Source organism: Aquarana catesbeiana, linkage group LG02 (assembly GCF_042186555.1).
Source record: "Aquarana catesbeiana isolate 2022-GZ linkage group LG02, ASM4218655v1, whole genome shotgun sequence".
In the NCBI taxonomy this organism is placed as follows: Eukaryota; Metazoa; Chordata; class Amphibia; order Anura; family Ranidae; genus Aquarana; species Aquarana catesbeiana.
In genome coordinates, this window is record NC_133325.1 from 517,128,969 (window position 1) to 517,147,514 (window position 18,546).

An 18,546-nucleotide genomic window follows, 5' to 3' on the forward strand; every position below is an offset into this window, starting at 1 on the left:
TAACGATCCGAAAATTTTCTCTGCTTTTTGAAATCTGTAGCCTCATATGCAGCAGGTAAAAGGTGTGGCACTGCAGCATGCCAGGTACATTTACTCAACTAGCATATGCTTGATAAAGTCCTGCCTGTAGATCTAGATCAGTGTTTCTCAACTCCAGTCCTCAAGGCGCCCTAACAGGTCATGTTTTCAGGCTCTCCATTATTTTGCACAGGTGATTTGATCAATTTAACTGCCTTAGTAATTACCACAGCCATTTTATCTGAGGGAAATCCTGAAAACATGACCTGTTGGGGCGCCTTGAGGACTAGTAGCAAAGAAAAACGCTCCTGCGCACAAGTAGATAACCAGACAAGTAGAGTAAAGCCACAGGCCTTGCTGCCCTCAAGGATGGGGAATTCTAATAGTCAACGAGAAAAAAGAAAGAAAGGGCGCACCAGCCATGTGCATTATCCTTTGGATGTAAATTTATTAAAACAAATAATAAAAAGGAACTACTCACAAACAATTGTGGAAGGTCTCACAGTGTAAATGCTCATCGATTAGCAGCATGCAGTCAAGGGTGAGCGGAACCCCCCAGAGGTCACAGGGGAACTCACAGGGATCACTGCTAGCTGACGCGTTTCGAGGGGAACATTGCCTCTTCCTCAGAGCTCGTAGCTTTCCTTCATCATAACAGTACATCAATCGTAACATACTTTTTTCTCTTCTGCTGGCCAGCTCATTGGGGCACAACTCTTATGTCAGAACGCTCAAGATAATGTCCAATCAACACTGATAAAGGCACTTGCTTTGTACTGCTTGCAGACAACACTGTTCCTCTTTGTTAAAGTGCAGTGGGGATTGGCCAGAGGACTCTCATCAACTTCTCTGACTGCAGATGATCTCCCTCTGTTTATTGATGGCAATGCAACCAGTCAGTGTCCGTGGCATCCTTCCCCTTGATCAGGTAGTGTGTTCCATCAGCATCCATGGCACTCTCTGGTGTTCAAGGATGTCTGCCAGTGCACCTCTCTCCGTGTGTGTGTGTGTGTGTGTGTGTGTATGTGTGTATATATATATATATATATATATATATATATATATATATATATATATATATATATATATATATATATACACACACACATACATATACAAACACACATACAGTCAGGTCCATAAATATTGGGACATCGACACAATTCTAATCTTTTTGGCTCTATACACCACCACAATGCATTTGAAATGAAACGAACAAGATGTTTTTTAACTGCAGACTTTCAGCTTTAATTTGAGGGTATTTACATCCAAATCAGGTGAACAATGTAGGAATTACAACAGTTTGTATATGTGCCTCCCACTTTTTAAGTGAGCAAAAGTAATGGGACAGTTTAACAATCATTCATCAAACTTTCACTTTTTAATACTTGGTTTGCAAATCTTTTGCAGTCAATTACAGCCTGAAGTCTGGAACGCATAGACATCACCAGACGTTGGGTTTCATCCCTGGTGATGCTCTGCAGTTCCTGCTTGTTCTTGGGGCATTTTCCCTTCAGTTTTGTCTTCAGGAAGTGAAATGTATGCTCAATCAGATTCAGGTCAGGTGATTGACTTGGCCATTGCATAACATTCCACTTCTTTCCCTTAAAAAACTCTTTGGTTGCTTTCGCAGTATGCATCGGGTTATTGTCCATCTGCACTGTGAAGTGCCGTCCAATGCGTTCTGAAGTATTTTGCTGAATATGAGCAGATAATATTGCCCGAAATACTTCAGAATTCATCCTGCTGCTTTTGTCAGCAGTCACATCATCAATTAATACAACAGAACCAGTTTAATTGGCAGCCATACATGCCCACGCCATGACACTACCACCACCATGTTTCACTGATGAGGTGGTATGCTTTGGATCATGAGCAGTTCCTTTCCTTCTCCATACCCTTCTTTTCCCATCACTCTGGTACAAGTTGTTCTTGGTCTCATCTGTCCATAGGATGTTGTTCCAGAACTGTGAAGGCTTTTTTAGATGTTGTTTGGCAAACTCTAATCTGACCTTCCTGTTTTTGAGGCTCACCACCGGTTTACATCTTGTGGTGAACCCTCTGTATTCACTCTGGTGAAGTCTTCTCTTGATTGTTGACTTTTACACACATAAACCTACCTCCTGGAGAGTGTTCTTGATCTGGCCAACTGTTGTGAAGGGTGTTTTCTTCACCAGGGAAAGAATTGTTCGGTCATCCACCACAGTTGTTTCCCGTGGTCTTCAGGGTCTTTTGGTGTTGCTGAGCTCACCGGTGCGTTATTTCTTTTTAAGGACGTTCCAAATACTTGATTTGGCCAAACCTAATGTTTTTGCTATCTTTCTGATGGGTTTGTTTTGTTTTTTCAGCCTAATGATGGCTTGCTTCACTGATAGTGACAGCTCTTTGGATCTCATATTGAGAGTTGACAACAACAAATGCAAATGCAAATAGCACACTTGAAATTAACTCTGGACCTTTTATCTGCTCTTGTAAATGAGATATTGAGGGAATAACACACACCTGGCCATGGAACAGCTGAGCAGCCAATTGTCCCATTACTTTTGGTCCCTTAAAAAGTGGGAGGCACATATACAAACTGTTGTAATTCCTACATCATTCACCTGATTTAGATGTAAATACCCTCAAATTAAAGCTGAAAATCTGCAGTTAAAGCACATCTTGTTTGTTTCATTTCAAATCCATTGTGGTGGTGTATAGAGCCAAAAAGATTAGAATTGTGTCGATGTCCCAATATTTATGGACCTGACTGTATACACACACACATACACTTATATGGCGGGTAAAATAAGTATTGAACACGTCACCAGTTTTCTAGGTAAATATATTTCTAAAAGGTGCTATTGACATGAAATGTTCACCACATATCGGTAACAACCCATGCAATCCATACATACAAAGAAACCAAAACTAATACGTTTAGATATTAAGTTATGTGTAATAAAATAGAATGACACAGGGAAAAAGTATTGAACACCTGAAGAAAGGGAGGTGCAAAAAGGCATGGAAAGCCAAGACACTAGCTGAAAGCAATCCTGCCCCGTGTCAGTGCAAACTAATATCACCTGGCTCAGTCTCAACTGATAAAGGCTTGTAAAAAGGTGTCTCATTACCAAGGTGTCACACAAGAAACATCTCATGATAAGTAAAAGAAAAGAGCTCTCTCAAGACCTTTGCAACCTTATTGTTGCAAAACATACTGATGGCATTGGCTACAGAAGGATTTCTAAATCTCTGAATGTTCCAGTGAGCACTGCTGGGGCCATAATCTGGAAGTGGAAAAAACATAATTCCACCATAACTCGGCCACGACCAAGTGCCCCTTGCAAGATTTCTGTCAGAGGAGTTAAATAATTATCAGAAGAGTTGTCCAAGAGCCAAGGACCACTTGTAGAGAGCTTCAGAAAGACCTGGAATTAGCAGGTACAATTGTTTCAAAGAAAACAATAAGTAAAGCACTCAACCGTCATGGCCTGTATGCACGCTCACCACGCAAGACTCCATAGCTGAAGAAAAAACATGTTGAAGCTTGTTTAAAGTTTGCTGCACAACATTTAGACAAGCCTGTGAAATACTGGGAGAATATAGTTCGGTCAGACGAGACCAAAATTGAAGTCTTTGGATGCTATAATACACACCATGTTTGGATCACATCATCCCAAAAACACTATACAAACAGTGAAGTTTGGAGGTGGGAACATCATCGTGTGGGGCTGTTTTTAGCATATGGTACTGGCAAACTTCATTTCATGAAAAACCTCCTTATGATGTTCAGAAGGTGAGCCTACTCACCAACCTGAGAAGGAGGAGCCTGATGATGGCGCCAGCTAGGAGCTGATTCTGAGCCTGTCCCGTGAAGCCCTCACCATCATGTGACTAACAGGCTAGGAGCCTGGGTCTCCTCCAGCTGCCCCCTGTTTCCCAGGTGCCTGTGAGTCTGGCGACCCCTTAGGAAGAACGAGCCCGCTTACCGCAGCTTGGAGCCCCTTGGACGTAGTGGTGTGGATGGGCGGTGAAAAGAGGGTGGGGAGAGTAGGGTCAGTGGGGTAGTGTGAGCGCAGCCAACCACCTGGAGGGTTGGAAGTAAAAAGCAGCATGAGGTGAGCAGCTTGCAGGGAGACTCAGAGAAGGCACAGAGCGGGAGGAGAGAGTCGCCGAGAGAGAGAGGAGAGCGCGGTGCTCAGGTGGTGTTGGCAGAGGAACAGATAGCACCGGCTCAAACCAGGGGAGTGTGCAACGGCTCCAGTAAAGGCTGACCTCCAGCCTCAATCCCTGGATCCCAGCTAAATGGCTCCTGGCTCCAAGGCCAGCCTCTAGCCCCTTGTAGCCCCTGGTCTTGCTTCAGGCTATGCAGTTGACAGGAGGGGATACCCTGAGTTTGGCAGCAAGTCCTGAAGCCTTGAATCTGGCACCAGCAAGATTCCAACCGCAAAACGGGGGGGGGGGGCAAGTTTCCTTTCATACTGTATATAATGGAACTGTGATATCCCCCTAAATATATGGCCGGTTACTGTTAAGGAGTAGTCTGTAAGAGAGACTAACTTGAAAGAAAGACTGTACGAGACCATGAGAAAAAGTTAAAGAGCTAAGGAGGCTTGGGGCAGAGGTATCAATGAATTGAGTGGACTGAAGGATTGGGCCCCGGGTCCTGCTACCTGTGGACCCACCTTTTATACCCCCCCCCCCCACACACCCCCTGTACATTCCCTGCAAGTAAAGAGAAAGAAGGTGAGGGGGTCCTAGAGTGGAAGCACAGAGCCATGGTTAAAAAATTAGAGGTATATGAAAAGAGTACTCGGTGTAGTGGCCCTGGTTTTCACGGTGACTCCAATATGTCTCGTTGGAGAAACAAAAAGGGAACCCTGCCTCTCGGAGTAATTAAATCAAGCTACAAAAGAAGCAGAAGACCGGAGAACAGAAAATCCTGATACCGCAGACAATATACATATAGTTCCCTCTATGCAGAATAAAATGAGAGGTAAACCAGTCAGAGGAGCAGTAGCGAATCCCCCTAAAGTAAATGCCAGTCCAGTTAATATTAAGAAGTTTATGACACAAGACGGGGGTAAGTAAAGTCCTGGTAAACAACTGGGGACTAAGAGCAAACAGACAGACCGAACTATTAAAAATGGGCAAAGTAGACAATTCATGGGAGCTCAACGCATGTAAATGAAGAGCATGAGGAAGAAAATGAAGATGAACAAAGAATAAAAAAAACAGCTCCCAATTAAAAGTGAAATGGCAAAAATGTTTCTAAGATTGGAACAATCCTTAAAAGGTGATATGGCAACTTTACATGGGGATCTGAATCAAATATTAAAAAGAGTAGAAGAAACAGAGGAAAAACTGGATATACAAGCAGTAGAAATAACAGAACTTAAAGAACAGATTATAAGGATACCGAGGGAACAGAGAAATATGATGTACAAAGTTGAAGACCAGGAAAACCGCAACAGAAGGAAAAAATCTAAGAATTTTATCTACAAGATAAAATGGATAAAGTATTTGGCCCACTGCTGAGAAAAACAACAACCGAAAAAAATGTAATTTGAAAGAATACACAGAATTAGAAAGACTGTTGATATGGCAGGAGAACTCCCGAGAAACGTTATCGTGAGATTTCATAATTACAAAGACAAAGAGCAGATCCGGGAAGGTTTAAAAACCAAACATCCTGTAAAATATGAAGAAATTATATTACAGATATTCCCAGACCTGGCACCATAAACGTTGGCAAGGGGAAGAGTACTTAAACCTCTACTGGAACAAATGAAGGCTCACGACATCCAGTACTTTTGGGGTTTCCCTGCCTGCGAAAGGAAGGTCATTCAGCAACAGTACGGTTCCCAGAAGAAACGGAAAGATTCTGTAAAAAGATGGACATACCAACCCCGGAAATCCCAGGATGGTGGGAAGTACAAGAGAAAACAACAAATACAGATGAACAACAACAATGGTACCCGGTCCCAAAGAAAAAGAGAGCATCAACAAAGAAAAAAAAACATAGGAGAAGACATAGTTGGAAAAAAAAAATAGTATTTTTATAACACCCGTAAAATCCTTTTCTTTTAGTACATCACGGGACACAGAACCATAGTAGTTACTATGTGGGTTATAGGCCACCTTCAGGTGATGGACACTGGCACACCCTAAGACAGGAAGTCCACTCCCTATATAACCCCTCCCACTACTGGGAGTACCTCAGTTTTTTCGCCAGTGTCTTAGGTGTTGGTCACGAGTAAAGATGTGCTATGCTGAGCTCCACTGGAATATTCCTTACTGGGGCAGGCTATGCAACCGGATCCATTCAAAGTGTCTTTTTAGGCCGAATTGAATGGTACCCGGGCCTCGTGGTGGAAGAAACAAGCTTTAGCCTGTAACACTTCTCTTTTTAAAAAGCGGGACCCCGGGATACAGTGCTTTGTTTTTTCAGCCATAAAGTTCTCCTGGCGGGGTGCTTTACGGGTCCAGGAGTGTGGATCCCCTGATATAAATGGGCCCTGGTTCCTGAAGGTTTTTTAACGGAGCCCACTGTGAGGGGTCAAGATTGGGTCTGTTGGTTTTACCACAGAATCCCTGCGGCGGGAAAGGTAAGTGGAGCTTTCTAAGGAATTTTAATTTTCTTATGAATTATCTCCTGTAAAAGTAAATGTTGTCATGCCTAAAAGTCACCATTGGGGGCTGTATAGAGCACGTACCTTGTCATGCTTTCCTCAGATCACTGTGTCAGCAGAAGCTGCAGATCTCGCTCCGGCTAGCAGTCCCAAGCCTCCGGTAAGATGCTGGAGAGGGATTTTTTTCTAAAAACACCCCCCACCTGGACAGAAGCTCTCCCCCTCTCCCTGGATAGAGGGGGGAGCTAGAACGATCGGCGGATGTCGTGGAAGCAGCAGAATAGGAGAAAATGTATAAATCAGTGAAAACTGATTCCACGGGAATACCAAGGCATCTGTTCCGCAAGCTAGCGGATCCTTTGTTCTTGACACAAAGTTATCGATCTTTTTGTTGAACCAGGACACAAACAGATCTACGTCTGGGATCCCCCATCTTTGGCATATTGTCAGGAAGATATCGGGGTGAAGGGACCATTCTCCCGGGAACAACTGCTGGCGACTCAAGTAGTCCGCCTGCCAATTTTCTATTCCTGGAATGAAGACTGCCGATAGGCAAGGTACATTGTTTTCTGCCCAAGTTAGGATATGATTCACCTCTCTCTGGGCCGCATGACTTCTCGTGCCCCATTGGTGATTGATATAGGCCACTGCTTTGGCATTGTCGGATTGTATCCTGACAGGACAATTCTGTAACCTGAACATCCAGGCCCTCAAGGCCAAGCACGCTGCCCGAATCTCCGGCGCACCCTTGGAGACAGACACATTGGGAAATCTAGAGCTTGGACCTTCTTGTTCCAAGCTGATAGGATACTATTTTGTAGCAGCCTTGAATGAAACTGAGCATAAGGAACGGGCCCGAATGAAGCCACCATCTTTTCAATAACCTCATGCAAAGTCGAATAAAAGGATTCCTCTTTGCCTTGACCACCTGAATCAGTTCCTTTATGGCACTGATCTTCGCCTAGGGCAAGAATACCCTTTTCTGGGTTGTAGCTATGAACAGATCCAAGCATTCTAATCCCCTTGATTTATCTAAATCATCCCCAAACAGCCATTCACCATGAAAAGGAAAACTAGCCAGGAGCTTTTTGCATGGCGCTTCGGCTGACCAATTTTTCAACCATAAGATTCTACGCATATGCACAAACCCAAGCGTAAGGCGCGAGGCCTGAAGAATAGAATCTCTCATGACGTCTATTGCAAAAAATAACGCTGCTGGTAGCTCGGTTAAATCCTGGGCCTGCTGATCAGGAATAACCTGGAGCACCTGTTTAAACTGGTCTCTCAAGGATTGACATATACCAATTGCTGCCAGCGCAGGCTGAGTTTCTGAACCTGCCAGAGAAAAAGTGTTTTTTAATAGGAATTCCAACTTCTTATCCGTCGGATCCCTAAGCATTTGAGCATTGTCTACCGGACAAGTCAAACTTTTATTCACAGAGGATATAGCATGGGTTGCATGGGTATCTCCCACTTCTTACTGAATTTTTCCTCCATAGGATAAAGTGTTGAAAAATTTTAGGAGGAAAAAAATGCTCGTGATCCCACTCAGAATACATAAGCTTTTCCAGCAATAAATGGACAGGAAAGGCATGCACAGCTTGAGGAGGCTTTAGCGAACCCAAACAACAAGTGGGCTTATCAACCGACTCAGTTAAGGGTAGCATAAATGTGGAGCAGACCGAACTCAGTAAGAGATTGCACCATTAATATTTCAGATTGTGAAGCTGATCCTTCCGCATTTGACCCCTCAGAAGACGAGTCATCAGCCTCTTCACGGTCCCCTGAGGGAAATTCCTCTTCTCCCGCCCCAGTTCCTCAGTTTGAGGGTCCTGGGTAATGGAAGGGGACCTGTCGAATTTTGTCCCACACTGGGATGCGATTAAAGCCACTAACCTTTCCTCCAAACTTATCATGGCTGAGGAAAAAAACCTCTTCAGTAATATAAACAGGGGCTGCAGTATTGGAAACAGTTGCAACACTTGACGGCCCTGATGGCTCACTCTGACCAGCCACCTCAGATCTCTCAGGGGAGGATGCCATTGTAGAGATGAGTTTAGGCTTTTTTGAGCTTGAGGGAGTCTCTTTTGTGCCCTTTTTTGCTGTTTCTACCTCCCTTTCTGACCATAGCCCAATGCACAAATGCAGAGGTACTACCAGAAGAAATTGCACCCACTGCTTGAGCAAATAGTCAAGCAAATACCACTTCTATTAGTGCCCAGCCTGATGCTTCAGTAAATGTGCCAAGGGAATGCCTGTGTCACCACTTACATGCCCCCTTCTGCTCGTGTCCCTCCGTCAGCTGCAGTCAGCAAAATTGAGCTTTTTAAATGTACTCCTGCACTGGACGTTGCCGCACGCCAATGCCGCGCTAAGCCACGCCCCCGCCGTACCCCCACCGTGCCCCCCCTCCTCTTTTCGAAAAAGAGTGTTTTCCTGTGCGAGCGCGGGCCTACGATCTGACGGGATCAGCATTTGTGTGTGAGGGGGGGCGGTGAGGAGGAGAGCTGTGACGAACTGTCGTGCAGAGGTGGTGAAAAACGGAGCGGCATCCGCTATCCAGGGAGAGGGGGAGAGCTTCTGTCCAGGTGGGGGGTGTTTTTAGAAAAAAATCCCTCCCCAACATCTTACCGGAGGCTTGGGACTGCTAGCTGGGGGGAGACCTGCAGCTTCTGCTGACACAGTGATCTGAGGAAAGCATGACAAGGTACGTGCTCTATACAGCCCCCAGTGGTGACTTTTAGGCATGACAACATTTACTTTTACAGGAGATAATTCATAAGAAAATTAAAATTCCTTAGAAATCTCCACTTACCTTTCCCGCCGCAGGCATTCTGTGGTAAATCCAACAGACCCAATCTTCACCCCTCATGGTGGGCTCCGTTTAAAAAAATTCAGGAACCAGGGCCCCTTTTTATGGGGGGATCAACACTTCTGGACCCGTAAAGCACCCCGCCAGGAAAACTTTGTGGCTGATAAAAAAACCAAAGCACTGTATCCGGGGTCCAGCTCTCTAAAAAGAGAAACCTTGTTTCTTCTGTCACGAGGCCCGGGTACCATTCAATTCGGCCTAAAAAGACACTTTGAATGGATTCAGTTGCATAGCCTGCCCCAGCAAGGAATATTCCAGTGGAGCTCAGCATAGCACATCTTTACTCGTGACCAACACCTAAGACACTGGTGAAAAAACTGAGGTACACCCAGTAGTGGGAGGGGTTATATAGGGAGTGGACTTCCTGTCTTAGGGTGTGCCAGTGTCCATCACCTGAAGGTGGCCTATAACTACTATGGCTCTGTGTCCCCTGATGTACGATAAAGAAATTAAAGATAAAGAACAATAATTAGGGGGACTGGACTGGGGGGGGGGGCGGAGGAAAAGAAACAAAGTAATGAATAAGAAACGGGACATGGGGAGTAGAGAGGGCTTTGGAGATAAGGGACAGCGGCTCAGGCTGGGGTGCAAAAACAGAGCTCAACCTCAAGGGGGAAAATTGAAGGGCAGGAGTGGGAGGGATAGCCTTTGATCCATTGGTCATGGGGTGGCCAAAATTCCCCAAAGGGGGGGGGGGGAGGAAGGAGGGGAGGGGGTAGAAAGGAAACCTCTCAAACGTTTATAAAGGTCTCTCAAAGACCTGTTGATTCCTCTTTGCTCACTGTACATTTACCAAAGCAAATATCTTCTATAGCTGGATATAGCCAGATCAGATTCAGTGGCAGAGTTGAATGAAAAGGGCAGAAACAGGAGAGGGAATACAAGGAGCAAAGATGAAATCACTTAATTTCTTAACGTATAACGTGTGTGCACTAGACATACCTATAAAGAAATATAACATACTAAGAGGGATTAAAAGATATGCTGCAGAGGTAGTTTTCCTACTGGAGACACACATCTCCCATGAAATAAACGTAAAATTAAACTCAAAAGATTTCCCAATATGGTTCTATGGAGATTCTACAACAAAACGGGCTAAGGGAGTCGCTATTGGGTTTGCCAGAGGAGTGAGATTTTCCCTGGAGGAAAGGATGGTAGACCCTGAAGGTCGCCATTTGTTCCTGAGAGGAAAACTATGTGACACGGAATGTACTCTGGCAAATATCTACGGCCCCAACATAAACCCAATAAAATATCTAAAAGAAGTTACTGAGAAATTAATGGGGTTTAAGAATGGGGGAGTAATTACGGCAGGAGATTTCAATGTCTGTATGGAACCTAAGATGGATAGTATGTCCCAAGTACAGGGGACTGGAAGTGTACAGTTGAAATTATTAAAAAATAAACTACATCAGAATCAAATGATAGAAGGAAAGGATATCACCTTATGCTCAAGTTATAGACCCATCTCACTATTAAACCTAGACACAGAGCTATATGCTAAAGTGTTGGCAAGTAGGATGAAAGTTGTAATGAACAACTTGGTACACACTGACCAAGTCGGATTTATCCCAGGGAGGGAGGGGAGAGATAATGGGGTAAGAACGCTACTGCTGCTACAAATAATGAAAGAAGCCAGATCCCCAGGGCTACTCCTCTCAATAGATGCTGAAAAAGCATTTGACGGGGTAGACTGGGGATTTACGGTGAGAACCCTGGAGGCAATGGGAGAAGGCCCAAAGATGATCCATTGGATCAAGGCACTATACAACCACCCTACAGCTAGGACATCATCATTACCTTTTGAGATGTATAACGGAACGAGACAGGGATGTCCCCTGTCCCCTCTGTTTGTATTGTCACTGGAACCACTCCTAGCAGGGATTAGAAGGAACCCAGATCTAAGGGAAATTAAGATAGGGAATGAAGAACATAAAATAGCGGCATACGTCAATGATATTTTGTTCTATGTAGATAGGCCTAGGATAACATTGCTCAATTTGATAAAGCTATTAAAATCTTACAGAGAAATCTCAAACCTTAAAATGAATCCCTCTAAATCAGAGATTTTGAACATCAATGTGAGGAAACAGGAAGAACAGGTTTTGAAACAAGAGTTCCCATTTACATGGAGAGAAACCAAATTAAAATATCTAGGAGTAAAAATAGCACCAGTTATGGAGACAATATATCAAATAAATTTCATCCTGCTACTAACGAAATAAAAACAGAAATCAACAAAATGGCAACAAGGTACCTTTCCTGCATAGGAAGAATCAATTTTATTAAAATGGTAATACTGCCGAAGATTCGGTATAAGATGCAAATGTTACCAATCCCTCTCTCACAAGTTTACTTTAAGTTTACATTAATAAAAAAACATAATTTTAAGGTTCATATGGCAGAAAAAGAAGCCAAGAATACGTTTTCAGTCTTGAATAAAGATAAATTGCAAGGAAGACTGGGGGTACCTGATTTCAAAAACTATTATAACTCAATATTGCTTTCACAGGTGTTAGAATGGGTAAAAAATAATAAATAAAAGAGGGTGAAAACCCCTCTATGAAATCAACAAGCAGGTGTGGTTTACAATGATTTCAACTGCATCATATAACTACTACTGTACTAACATCTCCAAGCCACCCTTGAAAACAATGTGTCACTCTTTTGAGTGTGTGTAACTGTGATAATGCCTGCAACACCAGCAGATGGCACCAGATGGCAGAAAAAAGGACCAGCAGCTCTGGGAGTGAAATCTGCAGCGTGTCACTCTTGTACACACACATTTCTAGGTTTTCAGATCTCATGCAGCCTAAAAGCCCCATGCACACACATCCCCAGCATCCCCCGACAGGAGAACATGGAAAAGAGGGATGAAGGAAGCAGCTACTATATTAACATGCCGATACGCAGGTACTGTATATCTACTGTAATTAGGAAGGAGTGGGGGTGTGGTATTGTCTGGAGAGGGGAGTGAAGAGCAAAGTATAGCACAGGGCCGTAGATACTTTCTTTCGCTGGCACCTCAGCCTTGGGAACTCAGAGGTAAAAAATTTGGTGGCTTGCATAATAAATTCTTTATGTGGCAAAATTGTGCTAAGCCCCGATTCACACAGGGGCAGCACGACTTGCGAGGCGACCTGCACATGACTTCCACGGCGACTTGCAAAACGACTTCTGTATAGAAGTCTATGCAAGTCGCCTCAAGTCGCCCCCAAAGTAGTACAGGAACCTTTTTCTAAGTCGGAGCGACTTGCGTCGCTCCTATTAGAACGGTTCCATAGTACAGAACGGGAGGCGACTTGTCAGGCGGCTAGGTCGCCTGACAAGTCGCCCCTGTGTGAACCGGCAGTAACAGTTGGAGGGGCTTAAAATGTAAGCGTATCACAAAGCGTGTAGGGGTCAGACGTGCTGAAGACAAAGTGCATAATGCACAGACAGTAGTGGACAGGAATATGTAATATACAGAGTACAGGGTTCGAAAAACACAGCATGCAGGGGTCAGGAGATTGTAGGACAGAGAACAGTGGTTAGGAGTTTATAACATACAGAGTACAGGGATGAGGAGTAAATAACATACAGAACATAGGGGTCAGGACTGTGGAAGTCACAGAGAGCAGGAGTGAGGAGTGCACAACGTACAGAGGTACAATGTACATTCAAGCATAATGCAAAGAGCACAGGGTCAGGGGAGACTGCGTACATAAAAAAAAAAAATGACCTGCCTCCAAGCCAAAATCCCCCCCCCCCCCCCAAGTACAGATTCCCTCCTGCAGCACAGCCACTCCCCCCCCCCCCAGTACAGCCCCCCTCTGCCGCAGTACAGCTCTTCCGACTCAGTACAGTGCGTCTCTAGTCATAAAACACACTTACAAGACTGGGGCGGTTTAGAGTAGGGAGAAGCCCTCCCTCAGTTGGGTCATGTCACTGGAACCTTGGAGAAGAAGCCTTCCTCACTCCAAACTGACAAGGCTGCAGAAGCGGCTCCTGCTATTGGGTGCCCAGCATGGGAAGTGTTTTCTCAAAGATCAAACTCTGTCACCCCACTGCAATTTGTTGAGCACAAGACTAGACAGAGGCTACAGCTGAAGTTGGTTCATAAGCAATGTAATTTAGTTTGGAAAGCAGTCGGGAGAAACAATTGAAAATTTACAATTAAATGCGCAAGCATTTATATGCACGCCTGGCTGCTATGGTGTGTGTACTTCTATAGCAGTGTTTATCAACCTTTTTCTAGTCGGAGCGCCCTTAAAAAGTATTTTCAGTCTTGAGGCATCCCTGTCCAAGGCTTGATTCACGTTACTGTGTGTCGCGGAACACGCGCAAAATCGCGCTCATTCCTGACACACAGACAACTGCTCTGCTCTTTAGGGGTGCCATTAAGTCTTAATGGTACCCCACACATTGGAAAACGTGGGGTGCTTTTGGTACTGTGCAATTTAAAAAAAAAGGTCGGGGACCTTTTTCCCTGCATTTTTGTGGGTAGGGAAGCCCATTGAAATTAATGGGCTGCCCTACACGCAGCATGCAGCTACACAGGGCTTGTTCACATGTCAGGTTGTAGGGGCAGTAAAACCACATGGTTGAGCTGTTTTTACCACCCCCAACGTCTCCCCCTTTAGCTGCAGAAGCAGCAGCTGGGGGTGTACACATGCTGTGGCTGCAGCTGGAGGTATACCCAGGCTGAATGGGGCTGCACTGCAACTACCTTGCAACTGTGTGCATTGCACGGTTGCGGTGTAGTGATGCTGCATTAAAACAGGTGGTGAGGAGGCAACATAATGCCTCTTTACCGCCTGTCAAATGCCTCTGAAAAAGCGATTTGTGCATGGATTGCTTTTCAGAGGACCAGCAGTCCTTGCTGCTATCACAAACAAGCCCTACAAAAGCAGTTCTGATGGTACAGGAATGGGGGGGGGGGTTAGGATTAAAAGTAACATACACACACACACACACACATACAGACTGTCATGAAGATCCTGCCAGTAACAGGCAGATTACTTAGACCCATCGATGCACGATTGCGGGCGTCTATGCGCACGCACACACGTTAGAGTCTGGCGGGTTATTTAAACCTGTCTGACATTTGCATTGTTGCTGTTTGCTCTGCAGCTCTGTGTATGTGTTCCCTGAAAACCTGATATCTGCTCCTGTTTTGACCCGGCTTGCTTTGAGACTGTTCCTGTTATCCGCCTGTACCTGACCCTTGGCTTGTTTGACGATTCCTCTGCCTGCTCCTTTTGTACCTCTGCTGCCAGCCTGATTTCCGACCCAGCCTGTCTGACGTTCCTGGACTTCCCTCCTGTCTGCTGAGCCATCCGGGCTGCTCACCTGTTTGCTGATCCATCCAGGCTGCTCACCTTTTTTGCTGATCCATCCAGTCTGCTGGGCCTGTCTGCTGAGCCATCCAGGCTGCTCACCTTTTTGCTGATCCATCCAGTCTGCTGAGCCATCCACGCTGCTCACCTGTTTGCTGATCCATCCATTCTACTGAGCTTGTCTGCTGAGCCATTCAGTCTGCTGGGCCTGTCTGCTGAGCCATCCAGGCTGCTCACGTGTCTGTTGAACCATCCGGCCTGCTGTCCTGTCTGCTGAGTTGTCCAGTCTGCAGTTCCTGTCCACTGATCCATCCTGTCAGCTGTGCCGGCCATCTGATCCTTCTGCTGTTGATCCTGCCAGGCACTCGTACCACTCCGCACCCCTGTCACCACTACCAGGGGCACTCAAGTTGTAGGCAAAAGAGAGGCCATCCTCTGCAATTCGGGCTCACCCTTTAGGTACGTAACACATACACATGCATACAGACACTTGTATACACACACACACACACACATACATACATACATACAGACACGTGCACACACACATACAGACATGTGTACACTCACATGCACGCACACACACACACACATGTATAAAGCCCTTTTAAAACGAATCTAGCTTCTAGCACAGTACCTTTCCAGTTTCCTCATTCAACTGGGTATTGCACTGTAGGGGGAAGCAGAGGGCACAGCACACTCCCCTGCACTTTACTTTCACTTTGCTGAGGTTGACGGAGCTTCTCACAGTGCCAATGTAGAGCTTCCAACTGTCCCTGATTTCGAGGGACTGTCCCTGATTTCGAGCAATGTCCCTCTGTCCCTCATTTTGGTCTGATCTATATAGATGTATATAAAATGCACTATTTATCTGTCAAAAAGTGTTTTCCAGCGCTAAACCTTTTTATCCAATTTCTAAATTGCTGCATTTGTAAATTCCAAAGCCAATATAAAGGAAGTAGTGGTAAAAAAAAAGCACTTGTAGATTTAACCATTCTTGTTTTTTTGTACAATTCTCCTTTAACCAGTTGCCGACCGCCTCACGCAGATATACTGCGGCAGAATGGCACGGGCAGGCAAAATCACGTACCTGGTACGTGATCTGCCTACCGCGGGCGGGGGGGCCAATCGGACCCCCCCCCGGTGCCCGAGGCGGTCGGCTTCTGTCCGGGAGTGATCAGAGGTGAGGGGGAGACCATCCATTCCTGGCCCCCCCCTCGCAAGTGCTCCCAGCCAATGAGAATCTTCCTCTGCTGCTGTATAGTAAACAGCAGCAAAGGAAGTGATGTCATCTCTCCTCGTCTCGGTATTTTCCGTTCCGGCGCCGAGGAGAGAAGACATCTGAGTGAGTTGCACAACACAACACACACAGTAGAACACACCAGGCACACATTACACCCCCCATCACCCCCCGATCACCCCCTGATCACCCCCCAATCACCCCCCCCCCGTCACACTGACACCAAGCAGTTTTTTTTTTTTCTGATTACTGCATTGGTGTCAGTTTGTGACAGTTAGTGTGCTAGGGCAGTTAGTGTTAGCCCCCTTTAGGTCTAGGGTACCCCCCAACCCCCCCAATAAAGTTTTAACCCCTTGATCACCCCCCGTCGCCAGTGTCACTAAGCGATCATTTTTCTGTTCGCTGTATTAGTGTCACTGGTGGGTTAGGGAGGTAAATATATAGGTTCGCCGTCAGCGTTTTATAGCGTCAGGGACTCCCATATACTACCTAGTAAAGGTTTTAACCCCTTGATTGCCCCCTAGTTAACACTTTCACCAGTGATCACCGTATAACTGTTACGGGTGACGCTGGTTAGTTTATTTTTTATAGTGTCAGGGCACCCACCGTTTATCACCTAATAAAGGTTTAGCCCCCTGATCGCCCGGCGGTGATATAACTTAGGTTTTAGGGTCAGATAGGGTCTGCGTCGCCCCAGGCAGCGTCAGGTTAGCGCCAGTACCGCTAACACCAACGCGCGCACCATACACCTCCCTTAGTGGTATAATATCTGAACGGAATAATATCTGATCCGATCAGATCTATACTAGCGTCCCCAGCAGTTTAGGGTTCCCAAAAACACAGTGTTAGCAGGATCAGCCCAGATACCTGCTAGCACCTGCGTTTTGCCCCTCCGCCCAGCCCACCCAAGTGCAGTATCGATCGATCACTGTCACTTACAAAACACTAAATGCATAACTGCAGCGTTTGCAGAGTCAGGCCTGATCCCTGCAATCGCTAACAGTTTTTTTGGTAGCGTTTTGGTGAACTGGCGAGCACCAGCCCCAGGCAGCGTCAGGTTAGTGCCAGTAGCGCTAACACCCATGCACACACCGAACACCTCCCTTAGTGATATAGTATCTGAACGGATCAATATCTGATCCGATCAGATCTATACTAGGGTCCCCAGCAGTTTAGGGTTCCCAAAAATTCAGTGTTAGCGGGATCAGCCCAGATACCTGCTAGCACCTGCGTTTTTACCCTCCGCCCGGCCCAGCCCAGCCCACCCAAGTGCAGTATGGATCGATCACTGTCACTTACAAAACACTAAACACATAACTGCAGCGTTCGCAGAGTCAGGCCTGATCCCTGCGATCGCTAACAGTTTTTTTGGTAGCGTTTTGGTGAACTGGCAAGCACCAGCGGCCTAGTACACCCCGGTCGTAGTCATACCAACACTGCAGTAACACTTGGTGACGTGGCGAGTCCCATAAGTGCAGTTCAAGCTGGTGAGGTGGCAAGTACAAGTAGTGTCCCGCTGCCACCAAGAAGACAAACACAGGCCCGTCATGCCCATAATGCCCTTCTTCCTGCATTCGCCAATCCTAATAATTGAGAACCCACCATTTCTGCAGCGCCCGTACTTCCCCCATTCACATCCCCAACCAAATGCAGTCGGCTGCATGAGAGGCATTTTCTTTATGTCCTCCCGAGTACCCCTACCCAACGAACCCCCCCAAAAAAGATGTCGTGTCTGCAGCAAGCGTGGATATAGGCGTGACACCCGCTATTATTTTCCCTCCTGTCCTGACAATCCTGGTCTTTGCATTGGTGAATGTTTTGAACGCTACCATACACTAGTTGAGTATTAGCGTACAGCAATGCACAGACTAGGCACACTAACACAGGGTCTCCCAAGATGCCATCGCATTTTGAGAGACCCGAAGCTGGAACCGGTTACAGTTACAAAAGTTACAGTTACAAAAAAAAGTGTAAAAAAAAAAAAAAAAAAAACGCAAAAAAAAATATATATATATATATAAAAAAAAAATAGTTGTCGTTTTATTGTTCTCTCTCTCTCTATTCTCTCTCTATTGTTCTGCTCTTTTTTACTGTATTCTATTCTGCAATGTTTTATTGTTATTATGTTTTATCATGTTTGCTTTTCAGGTATGCAATTTTTTATACTTTACTGTTTACTGTGTTTTATTGTTAACCATTTTTTGTCTTCAGGTACGCCATTCACGACTTTGAGTGGTTATACCAGAATGGTGCCTGCAGGTTTAGGTATCATCTTGGTATCATTCTTTTCAGCCAGCGGTCGGCTTTCATGTAAAAGCAATCCTAGTGGCTAATTAGCCTCTAGACTGCTTTTACAAACAGTGGGAGGGAATGCCCCCCCCCCGCCATCTTCCATGTTTTTCTCTGGCTCTCCTGTCTCAACAGGGAACCTGAGAATGCAGCCGGTGATTCAGCCAGCTGACCATAGAGCTAATCAGAGACCAG

General features: G+C 45.5%; 1 long non-coding RNA gene across 1 annotated transcript in view; it reads left to right on the plus strand.

The window, feature by feature from the left end:
• Positions 1-12,289: 12,289 nt before the first annotated feature.
• Positions 12,290-18,546, plus strand: part of LOC141130000 (uncharacterized) — a 67,530-nt gene continuing 61,273 nt past the window's right edge. The window contains exon 1 of the long non-coding RNA XR_012241939.1: positions 12,290-12,417. This is a non-coding gene — a long non-coding RNA (uncharacterized lncRNA). The remainder of the gene's footprint in view (positions 12,418-18,546) is intronic.